Genomic DNA, 14,056 nt, shown 5'->3' with positions numbered 1-14,056 from the left:
TCGGGGAAGATTGTCCAATCGTGGCCGCGTTGCTGGCTGCGGGGAGCTTGCTGATTGGTGCTCAAAAGCGGAGCAGCACAAGTGCTGCTGGGGGCCCCTGGGACGGCTCAAAGGCTGTGACAGGCGCTACGCAAATGCGGGTGCATGAGCTCCGCCCTCGTTCTCCAGCTTCCAAAGCGCGTTGGCTGCGACTCCTCTTCTGAAGAGGACCTAGGCGTCTCTTGGCGGTGACAGTGGGGTTTGTTTAATGTCAATGGGCAAGCGACTGGAAAGCAAATCTCAACCTTACCGTGATCTCTTTGTGGTACGTTAGTCATCTATTCACCAGGTCGGATCCCCTCCCTTTAGACTTAATATAGCCTCTAATCAGCAATTTCCTTAGTTACAGCGATGATAAACTTACACAAAGGAATTAACAAAACAGATGGTTCTGTGTCATACACCATGCTCCTTGTGTAGGAGTCAGAGTTGGGGGATTTAGTTTTCTCTTTGTGGGGTGGAAATATTCCTCTTCCTTGAGACCGTTTTAGTGCCCAGGGATGTGACTGAAATGTAAACCGTGCTATTCCGTTGTTAAAATTGCTCCCCCCACCACACCTGTTACTTCCCAGTTAAGGGAATTGACAGCATCCACGCCCCAGACCCCAAGTTGGGGACAGCACAGTGGCTCAGTGGTTAGTGCCCAGGGATGTGCAGGTTAGGGTGGATTGGCCATACTAAATTGTCCCGTAGTGCCCAGGACTGTACAAGTTAGGATGGATTGGCCATGTTAAATTGTCCCATAGTGCCCAGGGATGTGCAGGTTAGGGTGGATTGGCCATGTTAAATTGTCCCATAGTGCCCAGGGATGTGCAGGTTAGGGTGGATTGTCTGTGCTAAATTGTCCCATAGTGTCCAGGGATGTGCAGGTTAGAGTGGATTGGCCATACTAAATTGTCCCATAGTGCCCAGGAATGTACAGGTTAGGGTGGATTGGCCGTGCTAAATTGTCCCATAGTGTCCAGGGATGTGCAGGTTAGGATGGATTGTCCGTGCTAAATTGTCCCATAGTGCCCAGGGATGTGCAGGTTAGGGTGCAGTGCGTTTTTATGACTTCCCAAAGACCCTTCCCCCACTCCATCTGTTTCCCATGGCTGTCCCAACCGTGAGTCTTCTTCATGTGTGGGTATGGGTGGGCTATTCGACAGGGGAAGCCATCGTAGGCAAGCTGCCATCGAGCACCTGACTCATTTGGTGACAATCGGCCAACAGCGCTGGACTCTGACTCACGCAAGGTGACCTGGAGCCTGGGGAAGGAACAAGCCGTAGACTCATACAGCGCGGAAACAGACCCTTTGCCCTGACCAGATCATTCTGAGGGAGGGTCACCGGACCCGAAACATTAACTCTGATTTCTCTCAGCTGCCAGACCTGCTGAGTTTTTCCAGCAACAACTGTTTTCATTTTATCCCACACTGAACTAGTCCCATCTGCCTGCTCCTGGCTCATATCCCTCCAAACCTTCCCTCTTCATGTACTTATCCAAATGTCTTTTAAATATTGTTACTGTCCCCCCAGGTATGGGACTAGATTGGGTTGGGATATCTCGTTGGCATGGACACGTTGGACCGAAGGTTCTGTTTCCGTGCTGGACAGCTCTGTGCCTGTATCACTTCCTCTGAGGTTCATTTGACACGTGAACCATATCTTTTTTAAATCTCTCTCTTCACACATTAAAAATGTACCCTCTGGCCTTGAAATCCCTCATTTTAGAGAAAATACACCTCCCATTAACCCTATCTATTCCCTCATTATTTTATAAACCTCTATCAGGTTACCTCTCCACCTCCTACACCTGAGTGAGAAAGGCCTCGCCCTACCCAGCCTTTCTTTATAACTCAGCCAGGGGCCTGGGTTCACGTTAGAGCGACAGGGAGAGGCTGAACAGGCTGGGGCTGTTTTCCCTGGAGCGTCGGAGGCTGAGGGGTGATCTTATAGAGGTTTATAAAATCATGAGGGGCATGGATGGGGTAAATAGGCAAAGTCTCTTCCCCAGGGTGGGGGAGTCCAGAACTAGAGGGGCATAGGTTTAGGATGAGAGGGGTAAGATATAAAAGAGACCTAAGGGGCAACTTTTTCACACAGAGGGTGGTACGTGTATGGAATGAGCTGCCAGAGGAAGTGGTTAGATGGGCTTCAGATTGGTGTGACAAGTCGGCGCAACATCGAGGGCCGAAGGGCCTGTACTGCGCTGTAATGTTCTATGTTCTAAGTGGTGGAGGCTGGTACAATTGCAACATTTAAGAGGCATCTAGATGGGTATATAAATAGAAAGGGTTTTAAGGGGCATGGGCCGGGTGCTGGCAGGTGGGACTAGATTGGGTTGGGATATCTGGTCGGCATGGACGGGTTGGACTGAAGGGTCTGTTTCCGTGCTGTACATCTCTATGACTCCAAGTACCCCCTATGCCAGCGGGTGTGCAGTGACACCTCTGAAGAAGTTGATCAGAAAATAGTGTTAAAGAGAGTTTTAGAAGGGGGAGGGGAGACTTGGGGGTTGGGCAAGCAAGAGAGAATTCCAGAGTTGAGGACCCAGGCAGCTGACGGGCATCGTGATAAAATTCGGAAGTGGTGGAAGAGGTCAGGATCAGCGGGGGAAGGGGGTGGGGTGTGGGGTGGGCAGAAATCCTGCAGGGCTGTCGGGTTGGGAGGTGGGAGTGGAGATAAGGAAGGCCCAGAATTGTAAACCTGGAGGAGGGGGCTCACAGGTTGGGCCCCAGTGTGAGGGCAGCAAGTGACGGGTCAGGGGGTAGGGGGTGGGGAGTGGGAGCGAGCGGTGAGTTTTTCTGACTTCCCGAGGACCCTTCCCCCACCCCATTTGCTTCCCATGGCTGTCCCAACCGTGAGCCTTCATGTGTGGGCGTGGGTGGGCTATTCGACAGGGGAAGCCATCGTTGGCAAGCTGCCATCGAGCACCTGCAGTTGACTCGTTTGGTTTTCTGACCGACTGCTTCAGTTTTGCGCGATAGTGGATCCCATATGGAACATTTCTGGGGAATGCCAGATAAACACACAAGGGACTCAGGAGGCCATGTTAATTGGATGGGACGATATAAAGTGCGAGGATTATGCCAGAGTGCATATTCTTAGAGACGGGGAGGAACTCCTGATCTCTAACGGGAGTGGATCTGTGTCATTCTATCATAGAACTTAGAACATAGAAAAATACAGCACGTACAGGCCCTTCGGCCCTCGATGTTGCACCGATCCAAGCCCACCTAACCTACACTAGCCCACTTTCCTCCATATGCCTATCCAATGCCCATTTAAATGCCCATAAAGAGGGAGAGTCCGCCACTGCTACTGGCAGGGCATTCCATGAACTCATGACTCGCTGAGTAAAGAATCTACCCCAAACATCTGTCCTATACCTACCACCCCTTAATTTAAAGCTATCATAAGAGTTGAACTCGATGGAGGGCCAGGTGAGGTGACAGCCTGTGGTATCAAGACTATATTCAACTGAGTGTGGCTTCAAGGAGCCCTGACGAAACTGGAATCAATGGGCATCAGGGGGCAAACTCTCCAGTGGTTGGCACATAGGAAGATGGTCGTGGTTGTTGGAGGTCAATCCTCTCAGCTCCAGGACATCTCTGCAGGAGGTCCTCAGGGTAGTGTCCTCGGCCCAACCATCTTCAGCTGCTCCACCATAAGTTCAGGAGTGGGGATGTTCGCCAATGTATGCCCAATGTTCAGCACCATTCACCCCTCCTCAGATACTGAAGCAGTCCAAATGCAGCAAGATCGGGACAATATCCAGGCTTGGGCCGACAAGTGGCAAGTAACATTGGCGCCACACAAATGCCAGGCTCTGACCGTCAACAGTAAGAGACAACCTGACCACTGTCCCTTGATAGTGAATGGCATAACCATCACTTAATCCCCCCACTGTCAACGTCCTGGGGGTTTCCAGAAATTGAACTGGACCTACCACATAAACACGGTGGCTACAAGAGCAGATCAGAGTGTATACTGCAGCAAGTAACTCCCCTCCTGACTCCTCAAAGCCTGTCCCACCATCTACAAGGCACGAGTCAGGAGGGTGATGGAATACTCCCCACTTGCCCCTGGATGGGGGCTGCTCCAACAACACTCAAGAAGCTCAACACCATCCAGGGATAAAGCAGCCCCCAGCTTGATTGGTACCACACCCACAAACACCCACTCCCTCCCCCACCGACGCTCAATAGCAGCAGTGTGTACCAACTACAAGATGCACTGCATAAAATCATCAAAGATCCTTGGGCAGGCAAACCCACGGCCACTTCCACCTCCAAGGACAAGGGGCAGCAGATACATGGGAACACCAAGCCCCTGCAAATTGATTTGACCAACTCAAATCAAATCAAAATAAAAAAAAACTCCTCCCCGAGCCACTGACCATCCTGAGTTGGAAGTATGGATCCTTCAGTGTTGGGTCAAAATCCTGGAATTCCCTCCTGAAGGGTCAACCCACAGCACACGGACTACAGCGGGTACAGAAGGCAGCTCACCCCCACCTTCTCCAGGACGGGCAATAAACACTGGGCCCAGCAAATGACGTGCCACGCTGAAATGTTTAAATAAAGAAAGTTTGGCACTTAGCCAGTGATAACGAGGTTATTGTATAACAGCTCAAGCTGAAATCTCTGAGTATTTTGGTTTCTGACAGTCATGCCCCCTACCCCTCTCACACCCCCCAATTCGCAGCGACCCCCATGGATTGGACGCATCGGGGGGCAAATCCAGAATCGAATTATCTGAGTGGAAGTCAGTGAGGAGGGAGCATGTTCACTCTGTGGTTTGGAGAGCTGTTGGAAAAATACACGGTCCACCCTAACCGGCAGTGAGATAAAGATGACTATCATCTGAAAATGCTAGCACACAATGCTGGCCGGGCAGTTCGGAAGAACCAGGGTGGATTTAGTGATTCGTGTTATGAATGAAGTCAGATAGCCCTCTGCCAAGGTTCAAAATAACTCGGCCCCTCAGGAAATTCTGCACATTTAACTCCATCAGGTACCAACACATAGTGCCCAGGGATGTGCAGGTTAGGGTGGATTGGGCGTGCTAAATTGTCCCATAGTGTCCAGGGATATGCAGGTTAGGGTGGATTGGCCGTGCTAAATTGTCCCATAGTGTCCAGGGATGTGCAGATTAGGATGGATTGTCCGTGCTAAATTGTCCCATAGTGTCCAGGGATGTGCAGGTTAGGGTGGATTGGCCATGCTAAATTGTCCCATAGTGCCAGGGATGTGCAGGTTAGGGTGGGTTGGCCATGCTAAATTGTCCCATAGTGCCCAGGAACGTACAAGTTGGGGTGGATTGGCCATGCTAAATTGTCCCATACTGTCCAGGGATGTGCAGGTTAGGGTGGATTGGCCATGCTAAATTGTCCCATAGTATCCAGGGATGTGCAGGTTAGGGTGGATTGGCTGTGCTAAATTGTCCCATAGTGTCCAGGGATGTGCAGGTTAGGGTGGATTGGCCATACTAAATTATCCCATAGTGCCCTGGGACGTACAGGTTAGGGTGGATTGTCCGTGCTAAATTGTCCCATAGTGTCCAGGGATGTGCAGGTTAGGGTGGATTGGCCGTGCTAAATTGTCCCATAGTGTCCAGGGATGTGCAGGTTAGGGTGGATTGGCCGTGCTAAATTGTCCCATAGTGCCCAGGGATGTGCAGGTTAGGGTGGATTGGCCGTGCTAAATTGTCCCATAGTATCCAGGGATGTGCAGATAGGGGGGATTGTCCGTGCTAAATTGTCCCATAGTGTCCAGGGATGTGCAGGTTAGGGTGGATTGGCCATACTAAATTGTCCCATAGTGCCCAGGAATGTACAAGTTAGGGTGGATTGGCTGTGCTAAATTGTCCCATAGTATCCAGGGATGTGCAGGTTAGGGTGGACTGGCCATGCTAAATTGCCCCATAGTGCCCAGGGATGTGCAGGTTAGGGTGGATTGGCCGTGCTAAATTGTCCCATAGTGCCCAGGGATGTGCAGGTTAGGGTGGATTGGCCATGCTAAATTGTCCCATCGTGCCCAGAGATGTGCAGGTTAGGGTGGATTGGCCATGCTAAATTGTCCCATAGTGCCCAGGGATGTGTAGGTTAGGGTGGATTGGACAAGCTAAATTGTCCCATAGTGCCCAGGGATGTACAGGTTAGGGTGGATTGACCATGCTAAATTGTCCCATAGTGCCGAGAGTTGCACAGGTTCGGATGAATTGGTTGTGCTAAATTACTCCACAGTGCCCAGGATTGTGCAGGCTAGGCGGGTTATCTGTTGACCGGTTTGGTGGTACATCTGGGTGTGACGCTCTTCAGAGGGTGAGTGTGGTCCCGATTGGCTGAACAGCCTGCCTTCACGCTCTCGGTTCCTGTGAAGAGGGTGGGGGAGAAAGCAAGGAGCATGGTGCTCAGTGGGAGAGCAGGTGCAGGTGTGATGGACCAAATGGCCTCCATCTGTACCATAACATTTCTATTGTCTGGTGCTGAACAGATATCAAAACCCAAATCCCTGCCTATCCCTAAACCCCCTTTACTGGGCGGCAATAACTTAGTGGTATTAGCAGGGAAACTATTAATCCAGAGACCCTGGTAATGTTCTGGGGTCCTCGGTTCAAATCCCACTACAGCAGATGATGAAATGTGAATTCAATTAAAAATCTGGAACTCACAGTGTTATAGGCCAGACCCCGTCAAAACATTTCAGGAAAGTAGCCCCAGACCCTAATTTTGCTTGTTGTTTTAAGCAGGTGTAAAGCGGATATTCCAGGTGAGATGCAGCTAGTCAAACCCCTCAGTTTTAAACAAAACAGAAATCATGTACAGGCTCCTCAATGAAACACAAACAAAAAAGAGTAGTGTACAGAATAACTTAACCAATCCGGAAACCCAACCGACTCTATGCTGTTCCTATTTCCTGCAAACATCTCCATAAACATCCCCATCCACAAAAAAATTCAAACACAAGTTCTTACAAGAGAGATGTCAGAGAGACAATCAGCATGGAATCTCCTTACCCTGTAGCTGTTCCTTTGAGTCCCCAGCTAAAAACCCAAACCAAACCAGAAAAATCCCTGAGCCAGGGAACTGGCCATTGTACAAGTGTTCTAAAAAAAAATCGAAAAGCCCTTTCCCCTCCATGTTGCCTTTGGCAGTATCTGTTAGCCATAATCAAAGTGGTCTAATCCCAGACAAACCGGAACCTCTGTCTTTTACAACCCCCTTTGGGAAAAAAAAAGCCAAGGACAACATAACCTTGTTAAACAAGAAACATCATCACAAGATGACCGTGACGCAATGTTTGGGAAAACCCGATCTAGTTCACTAATGTCCTTGAGGGAGGAAAACCACTGTCCTTACTTGGTCTAGCCTACATGTGACTCCTGACCCACAGTCAATTGACTCTCAACTGTCCCCTGGGCAGTTAGAGATGGGCTGACCCAGCCAGCGACGCCCTCATCCTGTGAATAAAACAAACCACACAAGGGGTCAATAGAACACGTGCCCTACGCCAGTTCTGGTTACCAAGTTACAAAAAGGGTTATAGAGGCACTGCAGACGGTGTGAACACACGCATCTGGAGCAATACTAGAGTATTCAGCCCTTTCCAGCCTTAACTGGTGGGAGCATGGAATGCGCTGCCTGTGGGAGTGGCAGAGTCAGAATCGTTGGTGACCTTTTAGCGGCAATTGGATAGGTACATGGATAGGTGCTTAAGCTAGGACAAATGTTCGGCACAACATCGTGGGCCGAAGGGCCTGTTCTGTGCTATTTTGTTCTATGTTCTATTAACTCCACATTCAGGCCTATACCCCGCCCTGTCATGGTGGAAGGGTCTTGTCAATTATCCCTGAGACGTGGGCCTGAGGGGTGACCTTATAGAGGTTTAGAAAATCATGAGGGGTGTGGATGGCCAAAGTCTTTTCCCCAGGAGCCCAAAACTAGAGGATCTAGGTTGAAGGGGGAATGATTTAAAAGGGACACAAGGGGCAGCTTTTTCACGCAAAGGGTGGTGCATGTCTGTGGTGAGCTGCCAGAGGAAGTGGTGGAGGTGGACACAATTATAACATTTAAAAGACATTTGGGCAGGTTCATGGATAGGAAAGGTTTAGAGGGATAGGAGCCAAACGCAGGAAAGTGGAATTAGCTTAATTTGAGAAACCCTGGTCAGTATGGCCTTTGTAAATGCAAAGACTTAGGAAAGGCTCTGGCTAAGCCTCAGAGCCAAGGTCATGTCCAATTCTGAGCGTTTGCAAGGTGAACAGGTTCTGAGAGAGTGTGGGAGGAGACTTTTCAGGACTTCGGTGAAGAGACTGGAGAAACTGGGAGCAGAGCAAGCGAAGGGAAGGTTTTCAGACTTACCCAGTGGAACAAATTGGGAGAAATTGTATTGACTGGGAAGGCGTGTTGACAACGACAGGAAACGGAATTGGCAAAGGACATTATTTTTCAAAACAGTGAGTTGTTATGATCGAGCCAGTGGGGGAGCAGACAGTGGAAACATGTTCAATCAGACGTTTCAAGAGGAATAAATAGATTGGAAAGGAACAAGAAATTGTAGAGTTATGGGGAAGGAGGATCGGAGAGCCCTTCCAAGGAGCTAGGAGGGGTATGATGGGCCAAATGGTCTTCTTCTGCACTACACTGTTCTAATGGATAAATTGCTTTCTTTGGAGAAGACTTATACAGCATGGAAACAGACTCTTATAAAGGTTTACAAAATCATGAGGGGCATGGATAAGCAAGGTCTTTTCCCTGGGGTGAGGGGAGTCCAGAACTAGAGGGGCATAGGTTTAGGGTGAGAGGGGAAAGATATAAAAGGAACCTAAGGGGCAACTTTTTCACGCAGAGGGTGGTACGTGTATGGAATGAGCTGCCAGAGGAAGTGATGGAGGCTGGTACAATGACAACATTTAAAAGGCATCTGGATGGGTATATGAATAGGAAAGGTTTAGATGGATATGGGCCGTGCGCTGACAAATGGGACTAGATTAGGTTGGGGTATCTGGTCAGTATGGATGAGTTGGATCAAAGGGTCTGTTTCTGTGCTGTACATCACTTTGACTCTATGAATGAGAATATCCTCTCATGACCAAAGTCCTGTAGCCCATTGTTCCATCAACATATACTTAATGGACAGAAGGGCCTCAGACCCTGAGTGTTGATGCGTGGTTGGGTCATGACTGGGATCTTTGTTGAGCGATATATTTTACTTCTGGACACGAAGTGTTCCTGTGCGGAAATTGACATTCAATGGTGTTGCGATGTCTGAATTCTGCCCTCTATTGACATCCTGGGAGTTACAATTGACCAGAAACTGAACTGGACCAACCTTATACGTAGTGGCTGCAAGAGCAGGTCAGACAGCATGGCCACTCCACCCTAACCTGCACATCCCTGGGCACTATGGGACAATTTAGGATGGCCAATCCACCCTAACCTGCACATCCCTGAACACTATGGGGCAATTCAGCACGGCCAATCCACCCTAACCTGCATATCCCTGGACACTATGGGACAGTTTAGCATGGCCAATCCCCCCTAACCTGCACATCCCTGGGCACTATGGGACAATTTAGCATGGCCAATCCACCCTAACCTGGATTTGGGCATCATACAGCGAGTAACTCCTCTACTGACTCCACAAAGCTTGTCCACCATCTACAAGGCACAAGTCAGGAGTGGGATGGAATAGTCTCCAAGTGCCCTGGATGGGGGCAGCTCCAACAACACTCAAGAAGCTTAACACCATCCAGGAAAAAAACAGCCCCCACTTGACTGGCACCACACCCACAAACATCATGGTGCCCAGGGATGTGCAAGTTAGGGTGGATTGGCCATGCTAAATTGTCCCATAGTGTCCAGGGATGTGCAGGTTAGGGTGGATTGGCCGTGCTAAATTGTCCCATAGTGCCCAGGGATGTGCAGGTTAGGGTGGATTGGCCGTGCTAAATTGTCCCATAGTGTCCAGGGATGTGCAGGTTAGGGTGGATTGGCCGTGCTAAATTGCCCCATAGTGCCCAGGGATAGAACATAGAAGGATACAGCGCAGTACAGGCCCTTCGGCCCTCGATGTTGCGCCGACCGAGTCCTACCTAACCTATACTAGCCCAATAACTTCCAAATGCCTATCCAATGCCCGCTTAAATGAACATAAAGAAGGAGAGTTCACCACTGATACGGGCAGGGCATTCCATGAACTCACAACCCGCTGTGTGAAGAATCTACCCCTAACATCTGTCCTATACCTACCACCCCTTAATTTAAAGCTATGTCCCCTAGTAACACCTGACTCCATTAGCGGTAAAAGGTTCTTAGTATCTACCCTATCTAAACCCCTAATCATCTTATACACTTCTATCAGATCTCCCCTAAACCTTCTCTTCTCCAATGAGAACAGCCCCAAGTGCCTCAGCCTTTCCTCATAAGATTTTCCTACCATTCCAGGCAACATCCTGGTAAACCTCCTCTGCACTCGTTCTAAAGCTTCCACATCCTTCCTATAGTATGGCGACCAAAACTGCACACAATACTCCAGATGAGGCCTCACCAGAGTCTTATACAACTGCAACATGACCTCAGGACTCCGGAACTCAATTCCTCTGCCAATAAAGCCCAGTACACCATATGCCTTCCTCACAGCACTATTTACCTGGGTGGCAACTTTCAGAGATCTGTGTACATAGACACCAAGATCCCTCTGCTCATCCACACTACCAAGTAGCCTACCATTAGCCCAGTAATCCATCATCTTGTTATTCCTACCAAAGTGAACGACTTCGCACTTAGCTACATTGAATTCCATTTGCCACATTTCCGCCCAGCTCTGCAACTTATCTATATCCCGCTGTAACCTACCACTTCCTTCCTCACTATCCACCACTCCACCGACTTTCGTGTCATCCGCAAACTTGCTTACCCAGCTTTCAAGTCCTTCCTCTAGATCATTTATAAAGATAACGAAAAGCAATGGTCCCAAAACAGATCCTTGTGGTACACCGCTAGTAACTGCGCTCCAAGATGAACATAATCCATCAACTACTACCCTCTGTCTCCTTCCAGCCAGCCAATTCCTAATCCAAACCTCTAATGTATCCTCAATGCCATACCTCCGAAGTTTTAGCATTAGCCTACCATGGGGAACCTTATCGAACGCCTTACTAAAATCCATATACACAACATCTACTGCTTTACCCTCATCCACTTCCATAGTCACCTTCTCAAAGAACTCAATAAGGTTTGTGAGGCACGACCTGCCCTTCACAAAACCATGCTGGCTATCCCTGATCACGTTATTCCTACCCAGATGTTCATAAATCTTATCCCTTACCATTCTCTCTAAGACTTTGCCCACCACTGAAGTCAGACTCACTGGCCTATAGTTACTAGGGCTATCCCTACTCCCTTTCTTGAACAATGGGACCACATTCGCTATCCTCCAGTCCTCTGGTACTATTCCCGTTGACAATGACGACATAAAAATCCAGGCCAATGGCTCTGCTATCTCCTCCCTAGCTTCCCATAGGATCCTGGGGTAAATGCCATCAGGCCCAGGAGACTTATCTATATTCATCCTCTCCAATATTCCCAAAACCTCTTCCCTGCATATTTCCAGGGCATCCATTCTAATTATTTGTGATTCCATATTCACATCAGCAGTGTCCTGTTCCTGAGTGAATACTGATGAAAAGTACTGATTTAATGTCTCTCCAATCTCCTCCGCCTCCACACACAACTTCCCACTACTATCCTTGACTGGACCGATACCTACCCTAGTCATCCTTTTATTCTTGACATACCTATAGAAAGCCTTTGGGTTTTCCCTAATCCTACCAGCTAAAGACTTTTCATGTCCCCTTCTCGCTTTTCTTAGCTCCCTCTTTAGCTCCTTCCTGGCTACCTTATAACTCTCAATCGCCCCTACTGAACCTTCACGCCTCATCTTTACATATGCCGCCTTCTTCCCTTTCACAAGGGACTCCAATTCCTTACTAAACCACGGCTGCCTCACAAGGCCCTTTACACCATGCAGGTTAGGGTGGATTGGCCGTGCTAAATTGTCCCATAGTGCCCAGGGATGTGCAGGTTAGGGTGGATTGGCCGTGCTAAATTGTCCCATAGTGTCCAGGGATGTGCAGGTTAGGGTGGATTGACCTTGCTAAATTGTCCCATAGTGCCCAGGGATGTGCAGGTTAGGGTGGATTGGCCATGCTAAATTGTCCCATAGTGTCCAGGGATGTGCAGGTTAGGGTGGATTGGCACTGCTGAATTGTCCCATAGTGCGCAGGGATGTGCAGGTTAGGGTGGATTGGCCATGCTAAATTGCCCCATAGGGTTCAGGAATGTGCAGGTTAGGGTGGATTGGCCATGCTAAATTGCCCTATAGTACCCAGGGATGTGCAGGTTAGGGTGGATTGGCCGTGCTAAATTGTCCCATAGTGTCCAGGCATGTGCAGGTTTGGGTGGATTGGCCATGCTAAATTGTCCCATAGTGCCCAGGGATGTGCAGATTAGGGTGGATTGACCATGCTAAATTGTACCATAGTGCCCAGGAATGTGCAGGTTAGGGTGGATTGGCCATGCTAAATTGTCCCATAGTGCACAGGGATGTGCAGGTTAGGGTGGATTGACCATGCTAAATTGTCCCATGGTGCCCAGGGATGTGCAGGTTAGGTCAATTGGCCATGCTAAATTGTCCCATAGTGCGCAAGGATGTGCAGGTTTGGGTGATTGGCCGTGTTAAATTGTCCCATAGTGCCCAGGAATGTGCAGGTTAGTGTGGATTGGCCGTTCTAAATTGTCCCATAGTGACCAGGGATGTGCAGGTTAGGGTGGATTGGCCGTGCTAAATTGCCCCATAGTGTCCAGAGATGTGCAGGTTAGGGTGTGTTGGCCGTGCTAAATTGTCCCATAGTGCCCAGGGATGTGCAGGTTAGGGTGGATTGGCCGTGGGAAATTGTCACTCAGAGCCTCTTTGAGCTCACGCTCTGTGTTGGTACCTGATGGAGTTAAATGTGCAGAATGTCCTGAGGGGCCGAGTTATTTTGAACCTTGGCAGAGGGCTATCTGACTTCATTCATAACACGAATCACTTCGTCCACCCTGGTTCTTCCGAACTGCCCGGCCAGCATTGTGTGCTAGCATTTTCAGATGATAGTCATGTTTATCTCACTGCCGGTTAGGGTGGACCGGGTATTTTTCCAACAGCTCTCCAAACCACAGAGTGAACATGCTCCCTCCTCACTGACTTCCACTCAGATAATTCGATTCTGGATTTGCCCCCCGATGCGTCCAATCCATGGGGGTCGCTGCGAATTGGGGGGTGTGAGAGGGGTAGGGGGCATGACTGTCAGAAACCAAAATACTCAAGAGATTTCGCTTGAGCTGTTATACAATAACCTCGTTATCACTGGCTAAGCGCCAAACTTTCTTTATTTAAACATTTCAGCGTGGCACGTCATTTGCTGGGCCCAGTGTTTATTGCCCGTCCTGGAGAAGGTGGGGGTGAGCTGCCTTCTGTACCCGCTGTAGTCCGTGTGCTGTGGGTTGACCCTTCAGGAGGGAATTCCAGGATTTTGACCCAACACTGAAGGATCCATACTTCCAACTCAGGATGGTCAGTGGCTCGGGGAGGAGTTTTTTTTTATTTTGATTTGATTTGAGTTGGTCAAATCAATTTGCAGGGGCTTGGTGTTCCCATGTATCTGCTGCCCCTTGTCCTTGGAGGTGGAAGTGGCCGTGGGTTTGCCTGCCCAAGGATCTTTGATGATTTTATGCAGTGCATCTTGTAGTTGGTACACACTGCTGCTATTGAGCATCGGTGGGGGAGGGAGTGGGTGTTTGTGGGTGTGGTACCAATCAAGCTGGGGGCTGCTTTATCCCTGGATGGTGTTGAGCTTCTTGAGTGTTGTTGGAGCAGCCCCCATCCAGGGGCAAGTGGGGAGTATTCCATCACCCTCCTGACTCGTGCCTTGTAGATGGTGGGACAGGCTTTGAGGAGTCAGGAGGGGAGTTACTCGATGCAGTATACAC

Source organism: Hemiscyllium ocellatum, chromosome 47 (assembly GCF_020745735.1).
Source record: "Hemiscyllium ocellatum isolate sHemOce1 chromosome 47, sHemOce1.pat.X.cur, whole genome shotgun sequence".
Classification (NCBI taxonomy): Eukaryota; Metazoa; Chordata; class Chondrichthyes; order Orectolobiformes; family Hemiscylliidae; genus Hemiscyllium; species Hemiscyllium ocellatum.
The sequence above is the reverse complement of the archived record's forward strand: the minus strand, read 5'-3'. Positions refer to the sequence as shown.